The sequence below is a fragment of the Onychostruthus taczanowskii genome, unplaced genomic scaffold (genome assembly GCF_017590055.1).
Source record: "Onychostruthus taczanowskii isolate IOZ18803 unplaced genomic scaffold, ASM1759005v1 scaffold10, whole genome shotgun sequence".
Taxonomy (NCBI): Eukaryota; Metazoa; Chordata; class Aves; order Passeriformes; family Passeridae; genus Onychostruthus; species Onychostruthus taczanowskii.
In genome coordinates, this window is record NW_024496526.1 from 14,015,643 (window position 1) to 14,043,356 (window position 27,714).

Here is a 27,714-nt window from a genome sequence, read left to right on the forward strand (position 1 = left end):
AATGAGACAAAATTAGCATTTTTCACTTTTGGGCAGGATTTTATCATGCAGTTTCTCATTGTTGATATTACCTTGTTACATAACTTTAGTTTGGGGGATAGTATGCTGGACAGTTACAGAGCAAGGGCTCTAAAAAGTTAAATTAGACATAAATATTCACTGCTGTATCCCAACAACCACACCAGGTGCAATATATGTTCATTGGCTGGGAGCTGGAAAGTTGTTTTGTGTTGCATTTGTTTAGTAGCTAATTACATAAAAGCGGAATTTTACCGAGTATATGTCATTTTACTGAGCAAACTTGGCTCCGACATAATAGATTGAAAGCTTGCCATGCTACTAATTTCCTTTCTGTTTCAATTCTTTTCATCTCTTTTTGCCATGCAGAATTTTCTGACTAGATATTGACAGGCTGAAAGTGCTTGGGCGTATTTACTTAAATAAGCCTCTTAAAGTTGTTTGCTAACGCCCAAAGTAAAAGCAAAATTCCTGAGGATCCAAATGCTTTCAGCTGTGGGCTTTAAATGCAGAGAGCTAAAGGAACAGTGAAATACCAATTGTGTGTATCAGCCGTGTGCTGACATATCTGGGCATGTGACTTGGGAAGGATTTGAGGGAAAGTAACACAGGGGAGTAGCTCCTATCCTTCCAAGTGTCTTGAAAAAGAAGGGTCCAGCTGACACAGGCATATATGTGTATATATATAAATTTATTAATGTTGTTTTAAAAATCAAGGTGCTCCTCCCTTGCACATTTCTACACAGTCTTCACTTCTGCATTTAGAGGCACACAGATCCCTGCTAAAAGACACATATTACCAGAATATTAATCAAAGCTAATTATTTTGTGCTTGAAGAGAAAAAGGATTTATCCTCATCTTTCTACTTGGAAATTTTCTGTTTTCACGGTCTGCCTCTGTATAGTTGATGGATATAATCCATGAAGCATCCATTGATTATGTTTATTTTCTATTTCACATTGACTGAGTTTTTTTTGTCCTATTATTAGAGAGATTTTTCTTTTGAAAAAACTAGAAGCCGCTGAATAAAGGATTCCATACCACCCTTTTGCTGTCCATGTTTGGTGTGTGCAATTTACTCTATTCTATTAATAAATGGGTCAAATCCTTTTTATTCAACTTATGCAAAACCTACTGACTTTAGTGGATTAAGGCAGTTAGCCTTTGGCACATTTTGAACAATCAATAGAAATATAGATTTCTAAAACTTATTTGGAAAGAGGAAATGCCCACTGGACAATAAAGGGCGCAAACCAGGCACAAAGGTAGAAAGATGAGTGGTGATTTATAGAGGAGAAAAATGCCTAATTTTCTCTGAGGGATTTGCTGTAGTCTGAGGCATGTGCTGTGGTGCTTGTGAGCACACCTGGGGCTATACTTTTGAAGGTGAACAGATTATTTTCTGCAGGGTGACAGGGAAAGATGTGCATCATGCATCAGCAGGGCCGTATGCACATGTGCATTTTATAGTGGTGAAGATGCAAATGTGGGAGGCAGGAACTAAACAAGCAAGAGATTATTGGGGTTTATGTTATTTATTTCAATGGAAATGCCTGAGCTTTGTGCAATGGTTGAAATTGATATTAATGTAGAGTCTAAAGAGCACAAATCTTGAAGCTGGACACAGGCTGCGGCAAGTGAGGGCTCTTTCTGTGCTTAATGGTATTGTCTGAACTAGCAATGTAAATGAATATTTGCTGTTTTCATCTGTTAAACCCCAGGGAAGTGCATTTTGCTTCATTCAGAACAACTTCAAGCAATGAAATGTCTTTTTTATCGGTGTCTATATTAAGAATTAGAACCTATTTAAACATTCCAAAATGTAAATGTATTAGAGCTTTCTCTGATTAGGTTAAACAAACTGGTAGGTTTATTTATCTCCCTAATACATTATCAGAGAAATGGGAAGCAATCTTCTTTTGTTTCTTACTCCTGTGATCACAGAACACTTGCCAAAGTTATGGCTAGCCAAAAAGACAGAAATAAATTTGCTAAAAATATAAACCTTCTGTTTAGCAGAGTTTTTGAGCCATATTTTGAAATTGCAGGGCTTGTACATGTTTACTTCAAATCAAGCTTATAGTCAAGTTTGAGGCTTTGTTTGTATAGATTGTCCTGAAGTAGATCCTGATATTTAATTAAAATGACACTAAATCACATTGAATTGATAAGACTTGGCATCTCAAACAAAGGTAATTGCCCGTATTGGTTTTGTACAAAAATAGAGCTGCTTGGAAAATGTGCAGCCAACACAGACTGTCAACTCCATTTATAGATCAATATGTGAAAACCATTGATCAGGCAGGCATGTGTAACAGTAACACTTTGCATTTATTTGTTGTTTTTATACCACGTTAAGGCTTACAGGATTATCGGCTTCCAAAATATTTTGACTTCCTCGTAAATATGTTATCTGTTTAATGTTAATTACAAGACAGTCTCCAGCCCTCTTTTAGAGTATTTTCAGTTTCATTGCTATGGGTAGTTTTAGCTCAAAAAGGGATTATTTCAATCTCTGCAAGATCATCAGAGCTTCTTTTATAGTGTAGTTTATTTAGGGAAAGTTTTTGAGGATAGCTCTTTTTTTTTTCTTCCCCCAGTTTACTTTTTTTCTTGGAGGAAATAGCAAATCTTGACAAAATATTTCTAAAAGCAGAAAACCTTCTCCTGACGCAGTTTTGAATATTCTCTTTACAGTGATCTAATAGTGACTGCCCAGGCTTTATTCTCTGCAAATTTTGTCATTCTACACTGGTCTGATGCGGCCACGTTTGTCTCCATAAAAGAAAGATGCTATTTCCCCTTCAAGGTGTACACAAATCATGTAATAGCATGGGGACAGATACAGAAAAATATATGAGTTTCCCATGACAAGGGTGGGAATTGTTAATAAATGCAAACCTATACCTTATTTGCTCCAAGTATTTCAGGGTAGGTGTGAAAGCTGTGGGTCCACAAACACAGTCCAGTTTCACTTCTTGAGCAGGAATATTGTTAAAATAAAACGAGTCTGTTTAGTAACATTAGTCATTCTCCTTTCCAGGGCAGGAAAACAAGAAATGAAGTGTATCATATGTGCCCTCACTGTATTCAGACTGGTTTTGTGCTGTGAAAACGTAGATGTGCTCTCTGCTGAGCGTGGTGCTCACAGACTGTCTCCTTCGGCCCTTGCCTCCAGTTTTCCACCCATCTCAGTGCCTGTGTCCCTTGTTCCCTACCTGAGGAGCTGCTCTGGCTCCGGGGCAGAGGCCCTCAGCCTGCACAGATGTGTCCCTCTGCGCTCATGTACGTTCTCCATACCATAAAGTCCTCTGACTTAAAAGCTGAAAGTGGAATATTAATGCATGAGCCTATTTTAGGGCTCAGCTGACCTTCAATAAATGATTTTTCTCAGGTTTGCCTCCCAACCTTTTTACAGGACCAATATTTTGTGTGCAGGTGTGTTTTCAGGTTCAAAACAAGCCTTTTGCTTTTGTGAATAATATTTTTTTCATTTCTATTTTCTTAAATATGCCCCGTGAGAAGTTATTCTTTATTGTATATTTACATCATAGCACTTCAGCTGAAATAATCCTGGCTGAAAAGGAAGAAGTTAATTTTATTGTTCAACTCCCCATCTATTTCTCCTCCCCACAGTTTCACTGTACAATTTCAGCTGCGTTGCTTGACAGGCAGCATCATGATGAGATCATAGAAAAAGGAAATAACTAGCACCTATTTCTTCTTGAAAGCAAGGATAAATTCATTTCAGCTCTATTAAGGGAGTGGTGAATGTAACTGGTTTGGCTTCCTTGTTAAGCCAAACCGAAGTTCAGACAAGATATTATAGGGGTCAGAATTGCTGATTTTGACTTTTACTCAGTGTGACAGAAGGGTAGAAAAAAGGTTCAAAAACCTCCTTTTTTTTTTCCTTTTTTTTTTTTTCCTTTTTTTTTTTTTCAATCTTACATTATCTCAAGCTGTGAAAATCTTTACTCTATTTACCAAGCACAAATTAGTCTTGCCAAAGGTTCTGAAAGTTTGCTACTTCAGCTTAGATCCTAAAACTTCAAAGAGAGCTGCAACTCCACAAATTAGTGTATGTGCTCTGCCATGGCTATTTTCACTTGAACTTAGCTAAATTCGTTTATAATTTAGTGCTGATTGAACGCTGCCATAAACGTACACAAGACACATTTTTTAAAGTTAGTCCTCTGATTACTAATTTGAATAAAAAACTCTAACCTTGTTAGCATCTGGACTTATTTTCATAATAACAACCCCTTCAGAACCTACAAAGTAATGAATAATTGACAACAAATGAAATGTTTTGATAGTTGTCGGCACAAAGCATGTTTAATGTTTTGTGTTGCTTCCTAGCTAATTATGTAGATGACACATTTGTCAGACCTTGACTGCCATTAGAAACGTGTTTCCAGAGGGGAGAAAAACAGGCTATTCATAGAGTAATTAACTAGAATGCTCAATGACCTGTGAGAGATTCAAATGGCTGCCAGTTCAGACATTGTTTTGTTACAGAAGCAGAGGGGTAATTAAAATTCCAAATTACAGTGCTATGATGAAGCATTTGTTTGTTGACAGTATACTCTTACTCTAGTTTGTTAATTCTTTTTTAAATTGCTTCTAATCCATTTTATAGCTTTAGGAGCTCCGTCTTTGAATTTACTGACAACTAATATTATGGCAAATTGTTCCTCGGCGGAGCTCGGCGGGCTTGGCAGTTCCATGGGAGCACAAGGTGGGTGGGATGGAATCGCTGCTCTCCCCCTAAACCGACGCACCATGTGCTGCCACCGAGACGCGGCTAACGCGGCGCATCTTGTGAAATGATATGTTCATAATTCTGCGTTAGGGAAGATGTCTGCTCAGGGGAGGAAATGGTTCAGATAAAGCAATAATAATCAGACAAATTGAGGGAAGGTGTCCTAGAACATTAGGGGGAAGAGCTGTGATGGGGCTGGGGCCGGGGTGACCGTGGGTTAGGTGAAGCACTTTGGGAAGCCGAGGTCCGCTCGGTGACGGAGATTTGGAGGACAATCGTCTGCTTAAAGAAATCAAGAACAAAATATGAGGAATGGGGTGTTTCATAAGAGTCCACTGTATCTTTGCCAGTGCCCTTTGCAAGCAATAATGGACCTGACAGGGTAAGCTGTCTTTTCTCCTCCAAATGGGGACTCTTTGCAAGTCCAAAGTGTTAAAGTTCTCCAAACAATGAATTAAATGCAAGCCCAAGTGAAATATTTATTTACTTTGCCAAAAGTGAGACTCTGGTTTTGTTAAGGAGATGTGACAGAAGTAACATGGTGTTTGATGCAGGAGAGCTGACAGCGGCATGGAGTGAGCGCTGATTATCCCGAAGACACTGTCAGCCGGGATTGATTTCCACTTTCTCCGTTTATGTAACGGTTCCTGTAATACAGCTGACCCCAAATCACGTTACCTTGTCATTTCTCTGCATGGATCAAGAAGAGATGAGCTGAAAATAGCTAGGCACTGACCTTGAACTTGGCGGAGAAGTGAGAAGTGACAGCGGGGGATGCTCGGCGGGGGATGCTCTGCAGCCGCGGCAGCACCAGGGGGCAGAGCAGCACCAGGGATTGCAGCTGGAGCAGCTGATGCCACGGTCCCACAACCCCGTGCCAAACGCCTTTCCACCCCCCCCTTTCCTTCCCCTTCCCCTTTTTATTATTTTATTTTTTCCTTTAAAAATTGGGGAGATGCTAGCTGGAGGAGCAGCTGTCTCTAAAACGTTGGCGTTCCCATCCTGCGCCGCTTGAAAATGGAATTCTTTGAAAGGATGTTCAATATTAAAATACCCTCCTAACTGAATGCTCTGTTAGGAAGTTTTGCATCCTTATGAATACCGCGCCCCCGTTTTTTTCCTAACATCTAGTGAAAAAAAATGCAACATTTTCTTTATCATTAATAGAGTTTTCTACAATTTGGGTCAATGCATTCCTCAAAGTCTACAAATCACTTTTAGTTTCATAGAAAGCTTGGTGTAGATACATATAAAATATTTTTAAGCTGATAGGACATCTAAAAAGGGGTAAAAAAAATAACGAGTGGTTTTTCTTTTCAGATGAGACACTTCTCTCTGTTGTAATGTATGTCTTGAGGGGGAAAAAATGAAAACTTGGTTATGAAAATATTATTTAATTTACCATCTAAAACCCATGCTTGACTTCTTTTGTTCCATATTTTCTTTTAATCTCTTAGCAGCCCTTTTAGTGTCTGATGCTGGCAGGAACTGTGGAGACATGAGATGGCAGCGCTGGTTCTTCTCAAGGATCTGGGACTTTGGGGTGTCACTGCTCAGGGCAGGACCTTGTGAGAGCTTGAGGCAGCACCAGGAACCCTGAACTCACCCTTTAAGATATTTGGCCACTCTCTCACTCCCACCCTCGTTTGTTAACACCGAGACTTTGATAGGAAAGTAGACAGAGAAACACTCAAAAAATATCTTCTAAAGTACTGTTGGTAGTTCTTCACAGAACACAGGAAAGACAAGGTCTAAATGGGAGTTTCTGGATTAGTAATTATTGATTTATTATCATCTATAGAAGAGCAGTGGAAATTCATGCTAATACCAGTTTTGGTCCACATCCTATAAAATGTGATGTCTTGTTTAAGGGCAGAGCACAGGCTCAGACTGAGGCTCTCATTTCTCACTGATAACTGGGGACTGGGGCTGTGGAACCAGCAGGAACTTAGAAAGAACAAGGAGTAAGAGACACGTCTCTTCATTCTTTCCATCAGAAATGTGTGAAAATGGTGAAATGAGGTGAACTCTAAGAACTCTGAATGTTCCTTTCCTTCACCTCATCTTGTTCAAACCCAAGGAACCATCATGGAGTTGAATCAGGAGTTTGTAGCTCAAAACTTCCTTCCTCCAAATCTCCGCAGAGTGTGGCCTTTGAGCTGTCCTGGTAAGGCAATGCAGCAGACTAGGAAAACTTGGACATGAGGTTTGAAACAGCCCTCCAAATAATATTATTTTCTCTACCTTAACATCTGATTCAAATAACAATCATCTCAGTGCTTTTGAATTACCATAATTTCAGAGTCCATACCAATATATCCTTGTGCTTTTTACCAGCAGGAAAATTTTATTTCATAAAATCTCTTCTTTGACTGTTTTATCCTCTAAGAAGTGGTATCCAAATACACAGAGATGTTAATGACATTGAAGTTGCCATCATGATGCTAAACAGACCAACACACTATAAAGCTGCATCTTTTTGATTCAGGAGTGAGACAGCAACATGCCATGATGTCAACAAGATAATTTTATACACATAATATTTCACTTGGCTTCCAAGATAGCCTTCAGTTGGATTTATTCATTACAACCAAGTGGAGAAGGAGCTGGACTGAAATTAGTAATTTTTCCCTGATCCCAGCCCGGATATTTGCCTGCCAAAGGGATTTTTTTAGTACTTTTTTCTGTTTCTCTACCTGTAAAGTGGGACTGTGGAGATTGTGTATTTCTTTTCCATGCATTAAAGAGGCTGCCTCAAAGCTGGTTCAACTGTAATGTTTCAATCCTGCTCTTTATGTAGATAATTCCATTCTCATCATATTAACTCTATTAATTAAAACAGAATTATTCCACAATTATGCTAGTGTAACTGAGAGGAGAACTTGGCCCCAGGTCCTGTACATTTTCCTTATCTATATTCTCTATGCTTAACTGTTTCACTATTTTTCATCCAAAAAAACCTTATTTTGGCTTCATCATTAATCAGTTTTCTTCCCTTGATTCTATACCCCTGTGCATTCAGCGGCGTTAGGTTTCTCTGAGGGCCTTTGTGTTCTATGCTGTGTATTTCAAAAAGTATGCTTAAAAGGTGTTGTTTAAAGGAGTCTCTCTGGAAATCTGTGTCAGTGCACACCGTGACAGGGAACATAAGCTGTGGAATTATATTCCTTTTACGCTATCTTTATTAAATACTGTGTTACAGCTGAATTGTGGCATCTAACACATTTCCTTTCAAAAATGCCGTCAGATTTGAAATATGTAGGTACTGAAACTGAGATTATATCAAACTTCCCATAGCTAGTCTTGGGCACCTGACCTGCATAGCTTCCCACAGGGGAAAAGTAAGCTCAATTTCTTTAAATTTCCAATGAGAAGGGACATGTGTCTCCTTGCATTGAGCTATATGATATCACATCATGTGGCACCAAGTGACCCAATGCAACATGACAGGAGAGGTAAAGAACCAGGAGTTTTTTGGTTTGGTTTTATTTATTTTTTTTTTTTTGTCTGTTTTATTACTGCAGTGAAACATTTGCAGTACCAATGAGATGAAATGGGGATCGAATTACTTTGTGCATGCCCTAAATATATTGCTATTTCACTGTGTATGCACACGCTTAATAAATGTTGTTTAATGCGATGAGAAGGGGTTTTAAAACAGACAAGAGTGTCCTTGTTAGGCAATGTGCCTATTCTTAGACAAATAGTTGACAGCAGAATTCTCTTGCCCTAAATCAGATCAAATTTCCTTTGAAGTCAACCTTTATTTATTTTTTTTTTTTTCAGGATCTAATCCTGTCATGTTAACATTGTAATATTTTATTTTCTATTTGATTTCCTGTTTCGTGTGATTCATAGCCTTAATGGAAATAGGTCTTTATTATCCATGATTTTCTAGTTAAGGGTGTGCCTGCAGAGACACACAGCTGGATTGGAACCTCCCCCTTCAAAGGGCCCAGAACCCAACACCTTGAGAGGAAGAAGGAGCTTCATTTCTGAATATACAGCCTATTAAAAAAAAAAAATTACTTACATGTCATAGACAAATGCAACTAAGTTATGTTTGTTATTTTAGGACAGTACTGAATATGCCTACTTTAGAAGCAGTTGCACCTTTCTTTTTGTGATTATTGCCTCTCTGAGCTGCCACACACTCTGCCAGTTGCAGTAAAAAGTGGCATTGAAGACTACAGCCAAAACCCAAGTAGAGTAAAAAATGTGTTTGCCTTTCTAATCTCTGAATCTTACCTCAGTTTTGGAATCAAATTGGAAAGACTGTGAAATCCCCATCCTATTTTCCCTTAGTCCCCTCCCCTGCCCCAGAGCTCTGTAAGAAAGATTGTTCTCCTGGATATTTCATCCATGGCCAGGACTGGAAGTGCTGCAGCTGTGATGAGAGAATCTGTTCTCATGACATCTCTAGCCCCAAGGCAGGTAGAAAACCCAGACAAGCATCCAAACTTTTGTTTATTTATTTGGACCAAACCTGGATTTTGAACCAACTGAGCTTCCCATCAGTGATTCTGTCATACTTAAGAGCTCATTCTTCTTGGTTGTGGTCCTGAAGTCAGACTCTTACTTTATAACATCATAACACAAAACCCCCCATTGTTTAAAAATTAAAATGCCAGGTGCCCACTCTTTCCAGTAGTTGGCTACTTTAACTTTGAGCTTTCCATTTTTTATCAGCAAATGATAAACTGAAAATTCAGTGTTCCCAGTTTAGATCTTTCTCAAAATTAAAGTGTAAATCTAAAGTAGCCACCTGTAAGCACTAAAACCTGAAGACATTTGGACACAAGTTAAACAAATTGTTTAAAGAACTGCCAATTGGTTGCATCAGGTTTTAAGAATAACTTTGCAGGGAAGATCCAAAATTTGTGGTTTAACATTTTCAGGACTGATTTTCTTTTCTTCTTTTTTTCCCCTTTGGTGGTGAGTTGAGTTTTGTATTTTGGTTTTTAAATTTTTTTTAATCAAGAAATTGAAGAGCTGGGAAAGGAAATAACATGGTTGTAGATAAACTGTTGCAGCAGACTAAGGATGACACCACCATGCAAATTCAAAAACCTGGAAAAGGGTGGGACAACTGGGCCCATTGTGAAAAGCATGGAGCAAGTAGGGAGCAGAAGGATTTGGAGATAGGTGGGCAGGAAGAAATGGGGTGGGAAATGCAAATTTGCTGGGTGGAGCTGTGAATTGTGGTTGGAGGAAGGGGTGTGCTCCTGGTCTCTAGTGCTGGTGCTTTGTTGGCAGCCAGGGAAAAAGCTCCTTGTTGGTTTTGGGGTTTAGCTGACTGCACATCCAGGTAGGTTTGTTTTTCTGTGTATGGTGGTTTGTATAAAATCTTTAGTTGCACTGAATTTGGATGAAATTCCAGTTTTGTGGATCATATTTGTGTTGGTATAAACAAGAGGGACATTCTAGTGCACTCTGAGCACGTGAACCACTAGCTCCTTAAAAATGTCCATCCTTTTCCCAGAATCTGTTTTGGTTTATTTATTTCACTTTCTTAATGTAAATTCTTTCATGTTTTTATGGCAGATGAGCCTGATTACATGAAAGTTTACCTTTCAAATACTTCCCATTTATCACACAGTTTTCTTACCTAGAAAATCCCAATGCAGCCACTGCTAATGTTTGATAAGATTTGTACCTGGTAGATTCTAAATTACATTAATGCATAAAGCCTGCAATGCCAGGCTCCCTATTGTTACAGTTATTAAAGCTGTAACTGAAATGATATCTTTCATATTGATCTTCAGCTAGCAGCTCTTATCCAGAAGCTTTGTTTCACATTAAAGACACTAATGATTGTCTCCACAAAATGAGCAGCTTAATAGTTAGAGAAAGTTAAATGGAAAAAACCCAACTTTGATAGCCACCTTTGATAGCTCTTTGCTCCAACATCTCTCATGGCCACAAAGTGCAAGCCAAGCATTAATAGACCTTTTAATAAGATGACTTGAAAGGAATCAATGGTATTTTTCACAAAGTCTAATTTCCAGCAAGTTATTTAAATGTTTGTATTCCTTCTGGACAGATCATGTCCTTCTGTAGCTGCCAGTTTTTTCCTGGAATTTCTCAGGCTGTCTTCCTAGGGTTTTTAATTTTTATTTTGAGGGGTCTGGTTTTGATTTGCTGCTTTATTGAAATTTTGTAAAAAATGGAGTAAATAGAAATCTTGTACTCTTCCAAGGCTGGCAAAATTTCCTGTAGACTTAGAGCCAACAGCCAAGTGTTTGTGGGGTGGAGGGTGAAGTCTAGTTAGGAATGTGCCAAGAGCCTTTTTGAGTAGCTTACTTCCTTCATGGGCTGTAAGAATTCCATCTCTTTCCTCTCCTTCAGGTGAAAATGGCATCTCCTAGCAGCTGAAATTGTGATGAATGTTAATGCAGGTCAGGAGGCTCTGGCTTGGGCTGGAGTTTGTGGGTGAAGAGAATAGAATCATAAAACCAGGGAATGGTTTGGGCTGGAAGGGACCATAAAGCTCATCCAGTTTCATCCCCTGCCATGGGCTGGGACACCTTCCACCAGACCAGGTTGCTCAGAGCTCCATCTAACTTGGTCTTGGACAAGTCCAGGAATGGGGCAGCCCCATATTATCGCACCTGCTCTTTCCCCCCTTTTTTAATTTTTTTTTTTCCTGGCATTTCTGTGTAGCTTTTCTGTTAGTTTTTAGTTCACTTATTTATTTTGGCTCTGGGTGAGGAGCAGCTGCTGGATCTTTTCTTGTTTTCAGCTAGAAAATTATTTCCCCCCATTTTTGGATGTGACAGACAGAGTGCAGCCTAGGTGTTTTCCATGAGACCATACAGTGTGAGCAGAGAAATATATGTGAAATTTTTATGTTCTCTAAGCTTATTTCTTGAACTTGAGATGTGAGAGGTATCAATTTAAAGACTGGTATTCAAATGATGAACACTTTTTTTTTGATGACCAGCAGCAAACACACAAATTGTCCTATTTGTGTTGAAAAACAGTTTGATATTTATTATTTTACATAAAGAGAGTCATGGTGTGCTGACAAGGTAGGATGCAAGGGATCAAATTAATTCGTATTACTATAAAATGTAGTTCAGCTGAGATCACACCCTCCGTGTTCACTGGGGGATGGCTTTTCCCTGATGAGCTCTAGTCAATCCACAGCAATGATTAAGTCAAATATCCCATATGTGAAAAGTTCATATATGAAATCATGGGGGTGAAAAACGAGAGGGAAAGGAAATAATATCAATTTTTAAAAACCCAAAAAAAAGCCAAAAACAAAACCCCAAAAAAACCCAGCAGAAGAGTACACTATGAAGAGTTCACAGCTACAAAATATTTCCCTCTTCTCTCAATATCTCATGAGGAGTCAGCACTTATTTCTGCTGCTTTTTTTCCCAGGCTCCACTGGAAGAGCCTGGATTAAACTAATGCACGGACATGTTTTGGCCGCTTATTATTTATTACAATTTTAGTTCCAGGTTTCAAAAACAATTAGGGAAACTGCTTAATAGGAAAATGACTCTAATTACTTGTTAATTGAGGTTATCTGCTTCACATTATTCAAAACGTAAATTGTGTTGACACTTGTACCCAGATATGATTACTTAATAAACAGACTGAAAATGCATCATGAATGAATTCACCCCCCACCCAAAAAAAAAAGACATTTTATTTTTTGACTCTGATTTGCTCATCTGAAAGATATTAAAAAGTATGTATACAGTTTGCAGTAAGCTCCGTTATAGCATATTAGTATAAAAATAAATTATATGTTTCAAACAGTGAAAAAATGAAGGACTGAAATTGAAAAGTGAAAAGGTTTATTAAGCTTGCACATAATATATTCAGGTAAGGTTTGCACATAATATGAAATGGGGTTACATGAAGTATGGTGTTACCTCTTGAATAAATAATTTAGCTGATAAATCAAGTACCTGGATCCAAATAAATACCAATGTTAATATTTGACATACTATCATTTGTGTTTGTATTTGAGTTTGGCTACTGACACAAACAGGAGTGCTATTTAAAAAAAAAAATAGTTCATTTGAGGATGAGAGATACAGGTTTCTAAACAATACTGTATTTTCTAGAGCAAGATAATTCTACCATTTAAGAGTAAAACTGAAGCATCCCATTTTTCCTTTGCATTATTGCACCCTGGGATTTCTATTTTTTTCAGAAAAATACAATCTATATTTTTAAAAAAGTCTTAGGCAATGAATTAGATTTCACAGTCACCAAATATCTAATGATATCCATGACTTTGATTCCATACAATGGAATTTGCCAGCCATGTCCATGTGGGTAGGATCAACCATTTTTAATGTACTGGGATTTGAGGGTGTGTGGTTAACTTTGATTTTTTTTTATGATGTGGGTTGCAAACATAATTTCCCTGATACCCAAAATTTTTATTATAGAAAAAAACCCCAGTGAGAAAAGTTGAAAGGCACCATATTTGTTTTAAAGACATAACTAGCGAACCTGTTGACAAGAGACATTTTTTGTGTGTTTCTCCTTGAAATTTCCCTGTTTGAAATGAGAGCAAGGCCTCAGTTCATGCAGAGGAGCCATGATTCCAGCCTCAGGGTCTGTTCCTGTGTGTCAGACTTGGGACTCTTTATTGCTGAGGCATTTTCGGAAACAAGAACCTCTGTAAACTACAGTGGTCAAGCAAGGAGAGAGGGACAGCAGTAAAATGGTGGAGAGTGGAAATAAATTATTTTTTCAAATTAAAGGGCCTGATTGCACATTTATAAGACTATTTACTATTTAATATGAAAGTATAACTTTGTATTTTCTTTAGCTAAATGCCTTTTTGAGGCATTTTCTGTAGAAATACCATTACTCCCTTCTCCTTCATATTTTGCTAAGAAATGATGGGACCTTGCAAAGCCCACAAGGGTGGAAGTTTCAGAGCTGTGTTTGTGCCCATTAATTTTCTCTTCTATGATATTTTCCCATTTTCACTCTGTTTGACATTGAGCCTGAGCTTTGTTCCTGACTCGTAGCCTATGGCAGTGGAACGGGGAGATGAGACATCACGGAGATGTAGAGCACACATAAAAAGAGAAGATGTGTAAAAACTGAAATGACATGGCAGCTGAAGCAGCTTGTTGCTCAGCTTGGTTGCATGTTTGAGTGGAGGAAGCGAGGTAAATTGTGATATGTAAGAGAATAACACTCGACAGGGTGTATGGTTGTAAGGTATATGGATGCTCAATCATGTGGTGAGGCAGAAGGCTGAAGGACAAGCGCCTTCAGTATCCACAGTCTGTGGATATCCGTGTGACCTACAAAACAGGGGGTGTTAGGCTCGCAAAAATATCACTTGCAAAGCAGTTCCAAACCATTTCAAGAAAATTCCATCCACGCCATTTGGCTACCTCCTGATCTGTCAATAATTATTAAAATAATGGCGTTTTGCGGGGGGGAAGAAAAATCACTGTCACATGTTTCTGTGTGCACTCCCCCCATAAATGATGAACTCTCACAGTAGTCTATAGGCAAACAACCATTTTCATTTCCCACTGGTTGTACTTATTAAGCTATTAGAGATACATGTGCCTTTATGCTAATTTATCTGAACATTTGCAACCACCACTCTGTTTGTGCCTGAATGGCTTTGTGTAATGGATCTGATGATCTTCAGATCTGGAGTAGCATTTATTTAGGTCAGACTCCATTTACAGTATTTTGGGTATTTGAGCTGGGAAGTGAATGGCCCTTTGTATACCGACAGTAGAACATTTTAAGATGAATTTGGATACTTTTAGAGCCACATGGAAAATAGTTTGCGAATTTGTTTCTATGGCAATGTGTAATAAGTGACTGAAGGAATTATAATTTAGGTGGATTTATCTTCCCTTATGCTCCAGTGTAACCACACACATGCATAAACCTGCAAGATGTTTAAAAAATCAGTGTGACACAGGAATGCCTCTGCATTCCTGTTTGTATGTGCACCTGTATAAATGAGAGAAAATATGCCATTTTTCATTTGGCAAATCAAAAGTATCCATTTTTGATGTTTTTCTCACAGAAAAAGAGGTGGTTGTATAAAACACAGGGTACTGTAAAATCAACTTCATTGTTTTAGCATGTGGAAGCTGTAGAGTCCAGGTAGTTTTGTTCTATCAGGTGTACTGTGCATTCAGTAGTTTATAAATCTATAGCACTGAATCTAGGCAGTGACAAACTGGGCTATATTGGCTAATTGACTGGTTTTTGTGATGACACTTGTTACAGGCAAAGACAGGTCCTTTACACAGTGGAAAGCAGCCAAATGTTAAAATGTGTATAAAACCTTCCCTACAACCAACTTCAGCCCATGTATTGTACCCTGAGGGGAATCCTGCAAGCCCTGCATTGCTGGACAAAAGGGGGACATTCCCTGAGTCCTGAAGGTTTCCAAATGCTTTAAGTTCTGAACTCTGTGCACAGGAATAATATAAATAAATTTGGTTTATCTCTATTTTTAAGAGCTTCATTCTGTGCTGTTACAGACTCACTGCTAAGATGATGAAGCTTATAAGACTAATGCAGAAAAAGCCAGAATAATGAATAAATATTTGTGGGGTTTTGTGTTTGTGGTTTGTTTGGTGTTTTCCTAAAATCACATGGTTTGATTATGAGAAAGTGATGATGAACTTTATATCCTATTGTTGACTCAAAGTCTGTTGAATCTTCATTTCAGAAGCAATATCTGGCAAAATTTTAGGAAACCTAAATGTCTTACTACAACCTTGCAGAGCATTCTGCGGTGGTCTGTTCATTTAAATTGTAAATATTTAGTTGTCATGGAAATTACAACATTAAAAAAGGGGACAATCATTATGCCAGTGTTCAGAAAGGGAAAATGGCATGACTTGGAAAATTTCACAGTCATTATCCTATAAGAGTATTGGGTCAATTAATGGAAAAGTGTTCCAGGGTTTAATTAAAAAATAGGAATGTCATTGATGGCAATCATAATAAGTGAACAAATAACAAATGTAAAAAATGCAACCAAATGGATTATTTTGTTTTTGATGTAAGTTTGGTTGGAAAAGGAGCCATAGTTGTGCAGTAAGAGTTTTTAAGTCACTCGACTTAATAGTACGTGACATTCTGATTAAATATTAGTTATGTGCTGTATCAGTGAAGCACACATTAAATGGATTAAGAACTGATTAATTTACACATTTTGGAAAGTAGTCCCTGGGGAATCATCATCAACTGGGTGAATTTTTAGAGTTGTTCTCCAGGGACTAGTATTAAGCTTGACACTAATCACTCTTTTTATCCATGATATGGAAGTAAATAGAACAGTTCTAATAACATTTGAAAATAAAGCAAAGATTGATGGACTGGCAAATAGGTTTGGGTAAAGGCACTCGTGGAGAGTGATCTGGATGACTTAATGGATGAAAGTGCGTTTTAATTTATCCAAATGTATGTATATATGGGAAAAAGGCTGTGTGACACCCAAAATTAGGAACTGTATTCTGGGATTTTGCTGTAAATTGTAGCTTTTGTGGGTATTTTGGGGTCAAGAAGTTTGAGCTGACTATTGTGAGTGAAAATGAAGCAGGGAGATGGCAAATGCTCATATCTGTCAGTGGTACTAATGAGTATAAGGTCAGAATAGTGATTTTTAAAATAATTAAGATTCTGCAAGAAAGAGGTAAAAACAACAAAAAAAAAGTGAAGTTAGGAAAATTGTGTTGACGATGAAGGACCTAAAGACCTCTGCACGTTTAAATTATTGAAAGAAATTGAAAGGCAAATTATTTCTCTCTTTCCTACATTATGGGACAACATTGGGCACCAGAGTTCTTTAATGCAGTGGGAAATGTGTATACAAGATGAAATGTCAGGAAGTTGGAACCCCCCCAAAATAAAATGAGAATTACAGCACATTTTGCAAAAGACTAGTGGGAAACTACCAAGAGAATTGGTAAATTCATTGTGTTTTCATGCCTTCAACCAAGAAATGTGTCCCTTCCAGGGAGATACCAGGGAGAAATATCCAGCATATGCTAAGTCCAGCATAGTTTGGATAAAATATTTATATAAACATTTTCATAAGTGGTGCCATCTTGATTCCTCATCCATGTCGTGGGGTGGAGAAGCAAAGCGATCTGGTGGCAGGTGCTGTTTGAAAGCCTCTGTTGAGCTGGGGCTAAAAGAGCAAGAAACCAAGCACAGAAGTGATAAATCAAAACCTTTTCCCCTACATTGCACGGTGTATATTGGTGACTTTGCTGAGAGTGTGGTATAAATATCTGTACAACATGATATATGCATGGGAATATGCAGTTAAAGTCCTGGTTTTGTGTGCCACCAAAGCTTCTTACAATGTTTGGTTCATTTGTTTTTTTTGAGTTGCTGGATGGTTGTTTGGGGTTTTTAAATTAATTATATAGATGTATAATTTTGGGGCTTTTAAAAAGGTAAATTACTTCTCTGGGGTAAGTGCTGCCTTTCTACACTGCCCACATCTTGGATGGCAGTGGATGATCTCTGTATTGCTGAGAGAATTTTTTAAAACATTTTGAAAAATAGGTGACTTTTTCCTATCAGAACAGAATTAGGAAAATCAAATCAGGGGCAATTTTCAGTCTGTCTAGACGCTTCAGAAGTTTCAAACAGGATAATTCCATTTCTTCCTTCCTTTATCTGCTGTGTTAGCATTATGTGGTTTGCTGTCAGTGTGATGCCACAGGAGTAATACCAGGAGGTTCAGTGTGGATCAGGAATATTCCCTGTCCCCAGTGTTCTCTTCAGGACATGGCCCACGTTGGGGAGTAGATTTTTTTGAAATGTCTCTATGTCTCTGAAGGGCAAATAATGAAATAGCACTTAAGCAATATGAAGAATAGAGTTTTGCAATTGTAGTTCTAATTTTGCCAAGACACAAATAGATTGCCCTGTTTTGGTTTTTTTTTTTGTTTTTTTTTTTTTTTTGTTTTGTTTTGTTTTTTTTTTTTTTTGAATGTGTATGACAAAGAATCTCATCATGAGTCCTGAAGTCTGATACAAATTTGAAGAACTAAATTTGGTGTTTGAAAAACGCCCAGCCAAGCCCTAACCTTTACATTATCATAGTTTTACTGTGTCAGCAGGTTGTGGTAAAAATGCTAGGATATTAATTTTGTGTGAAATGAAGGCAAATTGTAAGTGGAGAATCCCTGAGCTGGGTAGCAGCACTAGCAATCACTGCTGTCCTACCTGCTTTGCTGCAAGATTGTGATTAAATATAAAACTGAGAAATCTCCAAGGAAGAGGGGAGAAAAGTTAGGCTTTTAAATACTTTCATTCTTTTCCTAGCTCAATATCGTTGTGTCATATCTAATAGGAAGGAGTCACCCTGCTAATTGACCTTTGCGAAATTAGTCATTTGCTTAAAAAGCTACTTGAAGTAGATCGGTTATTATCTTGATTACTCTTTCTTTTGTGTTAACGTTTATAATGGCACCTGGGAAAATCTGTTTGAAAACTTTGCTTCATTCTTTCTTGTGCTGCAATCTGTAATTTGCTCCTCTGAACAATGCTAATAAGCAAAACTGACTTTTTAAAGAGATTGCAGGTCTTGATGGTATGAAAGACTAATATGAGCCAACGGGACTGGGGAAAAAGTATTCACAAGCTTATTCAGGTTATTAGTGCAAAGGGAAGGGAGAGCAGGTGGCAAGTTAGATGGTCATCTAGATATTATCAATCTGACAGGTATCCAAGTGGTTCTGTATTACAGTCTCTAATTTTGGTCTCTGAACAGTTTTTAATAAGATTTAGCTATGGGGTTGTCAGCCGTGACCTGTGTTAGAAGATACTCCTTTCAATCGCACAAAAAGGTTCTTTGTGAGAATTTCTGCGCTGAGGAAAACAAAGGACTTTCCATTGTAAAAGCCAAAGTTTCACCTCTGCTTTGCCTGGAATCAAGAGCCTAAAAGCTAGAAAGAAGGTGGTCTTAGTGGTTTCTTTTCCCTTCAGATTAAAGTTGAACTAAGCTTGAGAATCAGAGCAAACCACTTTTTATTCCGATTCTTTGATTTTTGTCACCGGATGTTCATAGCGACTATTTTGGCTTGTGTTCTGTATAAATCTAATTTCATTCTGGAGCCAGGACTTTTTCGGCACTGCTCCCATGGAACTTGGACACAAGGATTTGACAATATGTCCAGACCCAAACAGATCAAGCAGCCACACATGAGTGACTCAGTGGAGCATGCTCAAAGACAAGACTGATGTCTCCGCACAGCAAACAATTCTCTGGGGTAGGGACAGAGTGCTCAAATCCAGTCACCCCAGAGTAAACACTAAGTTAGACACAGCTTAAATGTGCCTCCAAGCTCGGCACACTGCTGACTCCATGAGAGCCCTGAGCCAGACTGCAGATCCAGCCTTGTAGATTTATCTCTCTCTCCAGCCTGCTTGCACACGCCCGAAATTGTTGAAGCATTGTTGAAGCGTTGTTGGGGTGCACTCAGTGAGTGGAAGGGGAAGAAGAAAGAGAAAAAAGCACTTGTTGGAATAATTTTATCAATGTGTTTCATGGGTATTTTTAACTCAGTTTCTTAATTTTTCCATGCAAGTTCGTAAGACTGATAGTTTGGTCACCACAGTGTTGGTAGGAAGGAGGATTCCTAAAAGACTACAATGGAAATACTCTCTGCTTGAGCACTCTTTGATTTCCCCCTCCCTCCTTCTTCTCAAGGTTTAGTTCATCTAATCAAAGAGCAGAGTCTCTCTGACTTTTCTAAAGACCCCCACACAATGTACCAAGAACAACTAAAGAATGGATGGCCTCTGGACACCTTGGGACTTATAGGCACAAAGTTCAAATAATTTCAATAAAAATGTAAATAAAATATCCTTTTGGAATAGTTTAACAAAGTATTAATTTTTTAAATTATCTTATTTCAAACAATAAAATTATTGCTGTATATTGATTTACTGTTAGTTGAACAAGGGAAGAAAACTATATTTTAATTTAAATTGCTGCTTTGTCCTAATATAGCTGCAATAAGGTTGATTTTTGGACTTGGGGAAAAAAAGAGAAACTTTTATCTACTAAATTATCTGAAATAATCGCTTGTTACCAAGTAGGATTTTCTCAGTTATTGTTCTGAAGGGCAATGACACAAGTTAAAATGGACCTTTGTTAAAATTACTTATTTCCTATCTACCTTTAGTGGTGCAATGGCTTCCCATGGAATATTTTGTGCTGTGTGGTGTATATGGAATGTGTGTTGAAGCTTAGACAGGTCTGGGTTTCGATCACGCTGGTTTTGGTAGGATTTGGTTTTGATTTTTATACACTTTGAGTGTGTAGTGAGTGGTGTGCAGTACCCAAGGTAGAGGTGAGGGAAGTTAGGTATCAGGAGTGGGAATCAGGGTAAGCCAGGCTGGGCTCTGGCCAGTGTGGCCACGGCTGTGCTGCCCTGAAGCTTGAGCCACTTTGTTCCCAGTTACCCTGGGTGTCCCTCCACTGCCATGGGCAATGGAGAATATAGTCTTACACAGGAATCCTTGCAGATTTTTTGTCTTGTTCCACTTTGTATTTCCCCCCCAAGCACGTTCCTCCCCTCCCTTTCCATTCCTGGCACATATATGTCCACAGGTGTTATTAAGTGTAGGGTAGCATGTGGTGCCCATGCTTCAGTGCTATTGCAGAGGAAGGACTTCCTACAGGAAAAAAATGATCACTTTCAGTATTTTGCAGGCTGCCCATCTAAGCCCATCATTGCCTGGCATCTACACACTAAGGGCAAGGATCCAGCGAACTTGTGAGTGGGCACCATGCCATCTGAACAGATGGGCATGGAAGTAGGCAGCCAGTAGACCATGTATGTGCATCAACTGTGGGTGTTGAGGGCAAGATTCCCAGTGGAGAATGTCCAAACAGCTGTCTGGCCTGAGCCAACATGCCTACGACCAAGCAAAAGTGCCATCCCTAAATCCTGCTGAGTTGGATTAACCTTCAAAAATAAAAATTGCTTCTGCAGTAGCATAAGGTGAGTTTTTGGCTTGTTTAAATCCGAAAGAAGGAATTAGGTAGGCAGGATAAAGCGATGTGCTAATGTGGGGTCCGCTAGAGAGGACTGAGCATTTGTCTAGGAATATTAATATTATTTTCTGCAAGGGTATTTATATGGCAAACAGCAATGGATGACTTGCAGGAGTGTGACATCAATGTTAATTACGCTTTTCTGTAAGACAGTCCTTTCAGGAGAGAGCTGTTCAGAGCATTTTGATTGTAGTGTATGTGCTGGATGTGATTTTATAAAGGCAATTCTTGTAGATGTTTTTGCACGTGTACTTAGTAAGTTTTAATGATATTTTTTTTCTTTCCTTTTACCCTGAGACTACAGTTCTGGGGTGCAATTTCAGGTCAGAGTTGCTGACACAGTTTGCTGTCACAGCTGAGTTCTCACATTTATTGTCTTTATTTTTCTAAGATCCAGAGGGGACATGAAAAGATAATCTATCATTACTCTATGTCTGTATTAACTTTGATTTTTACCTTTTATAGCCATAGCATCAAAGAGCAGTTTTGCAGACGTAGATGTCAGAGGCAAAGAACAGTGAAGCTCTGATAGTTATTGCATTTTTATTCCTGCTGTTTTTACTCCATATTTTATCTACTATTGCTGCACTACTCATCTGTAATTTTACCAAATCACCTGCAATAGTTTAAATAAATATATTAAAATATCACAGTGAACCAAAAGTAATGGCTGTGTGATGAATAGAAAAATCAGAATAGGAAACTTATCAATACATTAGATTTCATAATATATCTTTTTATGTATGGCTGGATGAATGCTGTCACAGTGTGTACCTTGCTGCATTTTGTTACACATTACAGGCTGTAGCAGAAAAGGCAAATAGAAATATATCAGAAGTCCCACTTTTAATGTTCTTTGCTGGAATCAATGAGGATTGTATTTAATGCAATTACAGCACATTGAAGCTTAGAGACTGGGTTCCAGTTTGATTTCCAGTTGGAAATCCTGCGGATTAGAGGCAGCACAGCTGTTGGTTCCTTTGTGATGGTTGGATCCCCAGGTACACGAATCTGAGTGACCCACAGTTGAATTTAGAGCAGCCCTAGGATTTCTTGAACACATATGGGTGGTAAGGACCTTTTGTAGCTGTCTCTTCTTCTACATAGGCTTTTGGCACTTCTCCTACTCCTGAAAATGCTAAAAATGAAGCCAACTACATCAGCTGGGACTCCCTCAAAGCAAGGATCAATTGGACAAATTTCAAAGGCCATTTGAGTGACTAGAGAGGAACAAAAGGGCTCCCACTCCAGGGAAAAATCTGCTCCTGGGAAACAGCAAGCCACTAATGGAGAAAAGTACTAGGGAAGGCTAATTCTTGGACTGAAATATTAGCCTAAACTGGATACCTCAAATTTAGAACACCCCTCCAATAATTTGGGGAAAGAAGGCAACATAGTTTCAAACAGACTCTGCTTGGTAATCAAACTCGTGATTAATGATTCTCTGATCACAGAGAATGAGCTCATCTCAACACTGAGCTGAAATTTAAACTAGGATCTGAGTAATTATTTTGCTCTTCTTTCATGAATGAAGATAAATGGAGATACTCCCCCAGCAGAGGCACCGTGGTGCTTGTCTACAGCAAGTCCTGAAGCCAGGGAGCAGCACGCCCACGTGGTTATATTGCCTTGATAAAAAATACCCACCTTCACAGGCTCGGATACAAAGGAGGACCCTCGCACTGTGGGAAAGGTCTATAGGATTCTGATTTATAAGGGAGCAAGAGGTCAAGGGAAGCAAAACCATTATCATTATTTTCAGAGGCTCTGGAGAAGTGAGCTGAGTGTAGAGGGCAGTGTGCTCAAAGGGAGGCACGCAGGGCGAAGGCAGCACAATCCTGCTTGCTGCTTTTTCTCTTCCCCCCGCCGATTTCAGGCTGCAGATTCTGCTGAGAGTATGTCATATGTAACGTAGGCCTGTGAGGACTGTGAAGTGGTTTTCTTATTAAATGATGCATGGAGAGATTATCTGGTCTGTAGCCAGCGCACAAAAGCTCCATCCATGCAAGTTCCTATTCCTGAGCAAAGCGTTCGGTCACCTGCGTGGTAATGAGTTTTCAGGAGCCTGGGGATGAAGGGTGAGGAGCAAATCTGAGCTGGTGGGGGCAGGACTGAAACTGCGTTTTGTGTCTCTCTCCTGCAAGCCTTGCAAAAAAGGCATGGGAACCTAATATCATATTATACTATCTTTAGTCTCATTACCTGTTTTTCCTGAAGAAACTTCTTTGAGACAAGGAAGGGGGACAAAAAATATAAACCATGTGGTTCTAATGTAATCCTCAGGAGGATGGTATTAGGAGGGCTCCAGAGCAAGGCAGGAATGCCAGTGGCTGTGGGCAGGGAGCCCACTGGGACATGGAGCTTTCCCCAGGGTTGGAAGGGGTCTTTTACTGAGAAATGGCACAGCTCGAAGGCACTGGGAGCATCTGCAGCAGTGTGGGGGGGCAATGGGAGAGTTCATGCTGTTTCTTGACATCCTCTACTTCTTGATAATGGACAAAAATTCCTTACACCTTCCACTATCCCAGGTTGCTCCAAGTCCTGTCCAGCCTGGCCTTGGACACTTCCAGGGGTGGGGCAGCCACAACTTCTCTGGGTGCCCTGTGCCAGGGCCTCACCACCCTTGGGTGAGGGAAGGATTTCTTCCTGACCTATAATCTAAACCTGCCCTCTGTCACTTTGAAGGCTCTCACAATTTTCGTGTCATGAAATGCCCTTGAAAATGACAAAGGGGCATCTCTGAGTAGGGAGGCCTGTGGGATTTCCTCAGTGCCTTTCACAGCTGACATGAAATTATATCAAAACTCAGCCGTTTTCAGATAATTTCTGTAGATAACGATGGACTTGCCATACTGCCCAAGGAGTCACTTTGAGCATGGCAGTGAGTGAAATGTTACAGGATTCTCCTTGCCCTTGCCATTGCATAGGTGTCTTTCAAGGCACTTGGCCATTAAGAAATGCTACAATACATTTCTGTTAAGTTTCTTTATCTAAGCGATTATGAGCTGTCACTGCAGTTTGGGAGTGACTGGGAACGAAACGACCACAGACGTCACTAAATCAGGTGTCACCCCTCCTTCTCTGTTGAGGGAATGGTTTCCACAAAAGTTTATGTGACCAGTTTGTACTTTTATTGCAAAACTTTCAAGCTGCCACCAGTAAGTTCGATCCTGTAAAGAATGGAGTGTTCTGGCTCTGATCCAGAAAAACACTTAAGGCCACTGCAGAGTGCTTTGCTGGATTGGGTCCAGAGCAGACCATCGGGCAGCAGTAGGGCTCAACAGTAGGGGATTTCTCTCTTTTTTTGGTTATTTATAAAGGAATCTCCACATACATGGTTGCAGTGTCGGCAGGATGAAACAAAACAACAGTTAGAGCCCTGAAAAGAAAGGTCAAACCATGAACAGCATGAAGGGGTTTTGGTAGAAATCTATCAAACCCTCCGTGAGAACCATCTCCTTGGCAGAGCAATACTGTGAATGATGGAGAAAAACAGCAGGTAGATGCCAGTTTAGGGTTTCCCATCCAAAGCAGGGCTCTGTTGGACCAGGTGCTGCTTGTTTGAGAAAACCACAGTTTTCCCAGGCTACTTGTAGGTGGTGTTTGTGGATAAATAATCTGTGGTGAATAACTCACTTGACAATCTTGAAAGCCACCTAGAAAGGTCATACAATTTTCTTAATTACTTAGGGATACAAGTGAATTCAGAATGACATTTCAGGAAATAATTAATTGTCTGTGCTTTGCACTGGAGCAGCATTTTGAGTAATGCTGGTTGGTTTTGTTAGGTTTGGTTGAAATCAAAAAGAAGTCTGCTGCTTCTCATAGACAAGATGAATTAGGTTAGAAATATGCCTGTAATGGGAAATAAAAAAAAAAGAAATGGATCCTCCAAGTTTCTTTTTAAATCAATGCCACACTGTGTGAAGAGAGTAGCGCTGACTTAGCCATGATGAATCCCCAGAAAAAGAGGGAGAATTTAAAGAACAAATGGGAACACAGAGAGAAATTAAATGAAACATCAGGTTGCTGTGTTTTACCTCCCTTTTCAAACAGCAGCTGTCAGATGGTTGTCCCTTCACACCGGGGTACCAGGCACACGGAGTGGAGGCTTTGCCTTTGTGGGAAGGATGATGACGGATTAGTGCTTAGATGCTGAAATAACTCTGGTAGGAGATGGATCCCCTTTAGCTAAGGGAAGGGGGGGCTGCTCAGGCTGAATTTAACAAAACCAGACTTGCCCACAGATTTGCCAGCTCTCGCAGAGTGGATTTTTAGTGCTGCAGGTGACATTGTTGCTGACTGAAGAATGTTCATCAAATCAGAAAACTGCTGATAAGCTGCCTTTCCCAAAAAGGGATCTCACGAACTTCTCCTGTAAATCTCTGCCTTTCATCGTACCCTGGGAGGTGAGGTAGAGGACTTATGACAGATATTATTTAGGTTTTTCTTTAGTTTATTATGGTAATCAGATGGAGCAATGGAGGAAAAAAACCCCTCAACCCCTCTCCTTTATGCTCTATCTGTTAAAAGCTGAATGAAAGAATGAAAATAACAGAGCCTACACCTCCCTTTGAATACTTTGGTACTTCATTGAAAATTGTGATTATATTGAAACATGGCCATCTTGACTGCTGTCACCCAGGTTCTGCTGAAAACATTTTAACTTTCAGCTGGATTTGTCTTAAGGGAACTGATAGAACTAACCCATTCACTGGTATTTGTAAAATATATTAAAGACCAAATTTCCATCAGCCCTGCTGGAAATTTATCAAATCAGTCTAAAAGAATGTATTTCCTCTGATGATAATGTTTCTTTTTTTTCAAGTAGTTTTGATTAATTTTCTTTGAAGTTCTATTTCTAAACCAAAAGGCTGGTAGAAAACAGTAAGAACTTTATTAAGTTTCCATTAATTCCACTTGTGAACAAAATATTTGGAGTCTTTTTCCAGAAGAGCTGGATCTTGGCTTACATAATTGTGGATTTTGGTTGTATAATTGTAATTAGGTTCAGACTTTGGAGCTTGAAGATTTTCTTTGCATGAGATTGCACACTAGTGGGCTACCAAAAAGAAACACCTTTCTAGCAAAAGTATCAATTAAATAATTGTGTAAGAGGTTTACTTTTTCCTTGCCTTCATGCAGTTTTCCCTAACGTTTCTTCATTGCATACACAAAGAGGTTTCTTAAAGGACATAATACCATCCACACCTGGAATTTTATTTTCCTTAGTTGTTTCATATTTCCTGGAAATCTTGACTAGTGTCCTTTAATTGCACCACCCCAATAATTTGCTAGGCCTACAAAAAGAGGACTTTTTACTAGTTTCTTCATTCTGTTGTGAATGGATTTAGGATAAATTCTCTGATAAATTCTTTTTTAGCAAGTATCAAACGTGAGCATTTCTTTTGCAAATGCTCTGATTGCCGAACCAGAGAGCGGCCGAGAGCTCAGCTCGGTGCTCCACACTTCACAAAGTTTCACACAGGACCCCCAACAGCCACGTGGGGCTCCTGGAGAGAGCAGCTGAATGTTAAAGCAGGCACTGGGGAGTGGTGGTGTGCCTTGTTATTTAATTTGGATGAGTGGAGAATATATTTGAGAAGTCATTGCCAGGCAGTGTGCTCTGTTGTGTGTTAAGGAATAATTAGGATGTGGGGGATCTGGGCAAGAAAGAGTTCCTGTGATCTAGACCTGAATAGTTTAGCTATATGTCTCAGGCACTATAGAACCTTCAGAGTTGTCTAACAGTAAAGATAAAGAAAAAGATAAATGGAATTAATTTATTTTGAATTTATATACATGTCTCTGCCTGCATTAATATTAAGCTCCGTCCAAAATCTAAATAGAAGGACTGTAATCTTAGAAGTTCTCTCAAATAGCATCAGCAAATCATTCTTGTTTACCCTACATGCTAATAAAATAGGAACATGACACTCCTGAAAACAAGATTGCAAAATACAGAAAATGTGGTCTGACATTTTTTTTCTCCCCAAAGGAGGGACTGCCACTAACTAAAGTATTTCTTATGAAAGCTCGATTGCTTAAGATGCAGAATATTAAGAGAGAAAAACACTTTAGGACACAGCCATGTCACCAGCTGTTACTCACCCTTAATGAAATTGTTAAGTGATATTCTTCATAAATAGGTCAGAGAAACTTTTGAATTGTGAAGAATGTTTTATCTCTTTCTTTGAAATGTTTGTATTAAATTTAGAACTGGTAATTCATTAAGCTCATTAGCTCTGACTAGGAGAGTAGAGCAATATCTAGGATATAGATTTCAAGGCTTAAAAACCTTAGTGCTTACAAATAAACATGAAAGCAATGTGTGGAGAAAAAATATGGGATCATAATATGTTTAACTGTTTTTTGAGCGTGGCCCTCTGGATTAATTAAGAACATTTTCTATATTCAGACACTTGAATATAAACAGAATACATTATGACTTTTGGTTAACTCTCTTTTAATAAGGGAAAAGAGAATGCAGTATGATGAATACAGCGGAAACTAGTTGAGACTATATTTTGTTGTTTGCTTTGTGGCTTTAGCTAAAAGAGGAAATAATCACTGAATTGTACAGGATCTCAGCTCATAATTATATATTTTTTGATTGATACTGATTTTAAGCAGTAAAAGTTTTATGTGTGTATATGTATGTAATCTGTGTGTATATATATGTGCACACATACACTTGCACACACTTTTGAGTGATCTGTTTTTGTTGCAGATTTTCAAGGAAGTAAAATGCTATTGAGCTCTGCCAAATGCTTGATTTGTGAAGTAACTTTTAATTTTGTTTTAATAGTTTCTGGTATAAAGCAATAATATTTCAGAATTAAGTCACAGTTGATTACACTGTCTTCCTCAAAGAAGAGGGAGAATTGG

General features: G+C 38.8%; 1 protein-coding gene across 1 annotated transcript in view; it reads left to right on the forward strand.

The window, feature by feature from the left end:
* Positions 1–27,714, forward strand: part of ARHGAP15 (Rho GTPase activating protein 15) — a 320,376-nt gene that overhangs the window by 18,534 nt on the left and 274,128 nt on the right. The gene's annotated exons all lie outside the window — the stretch shown is intronic.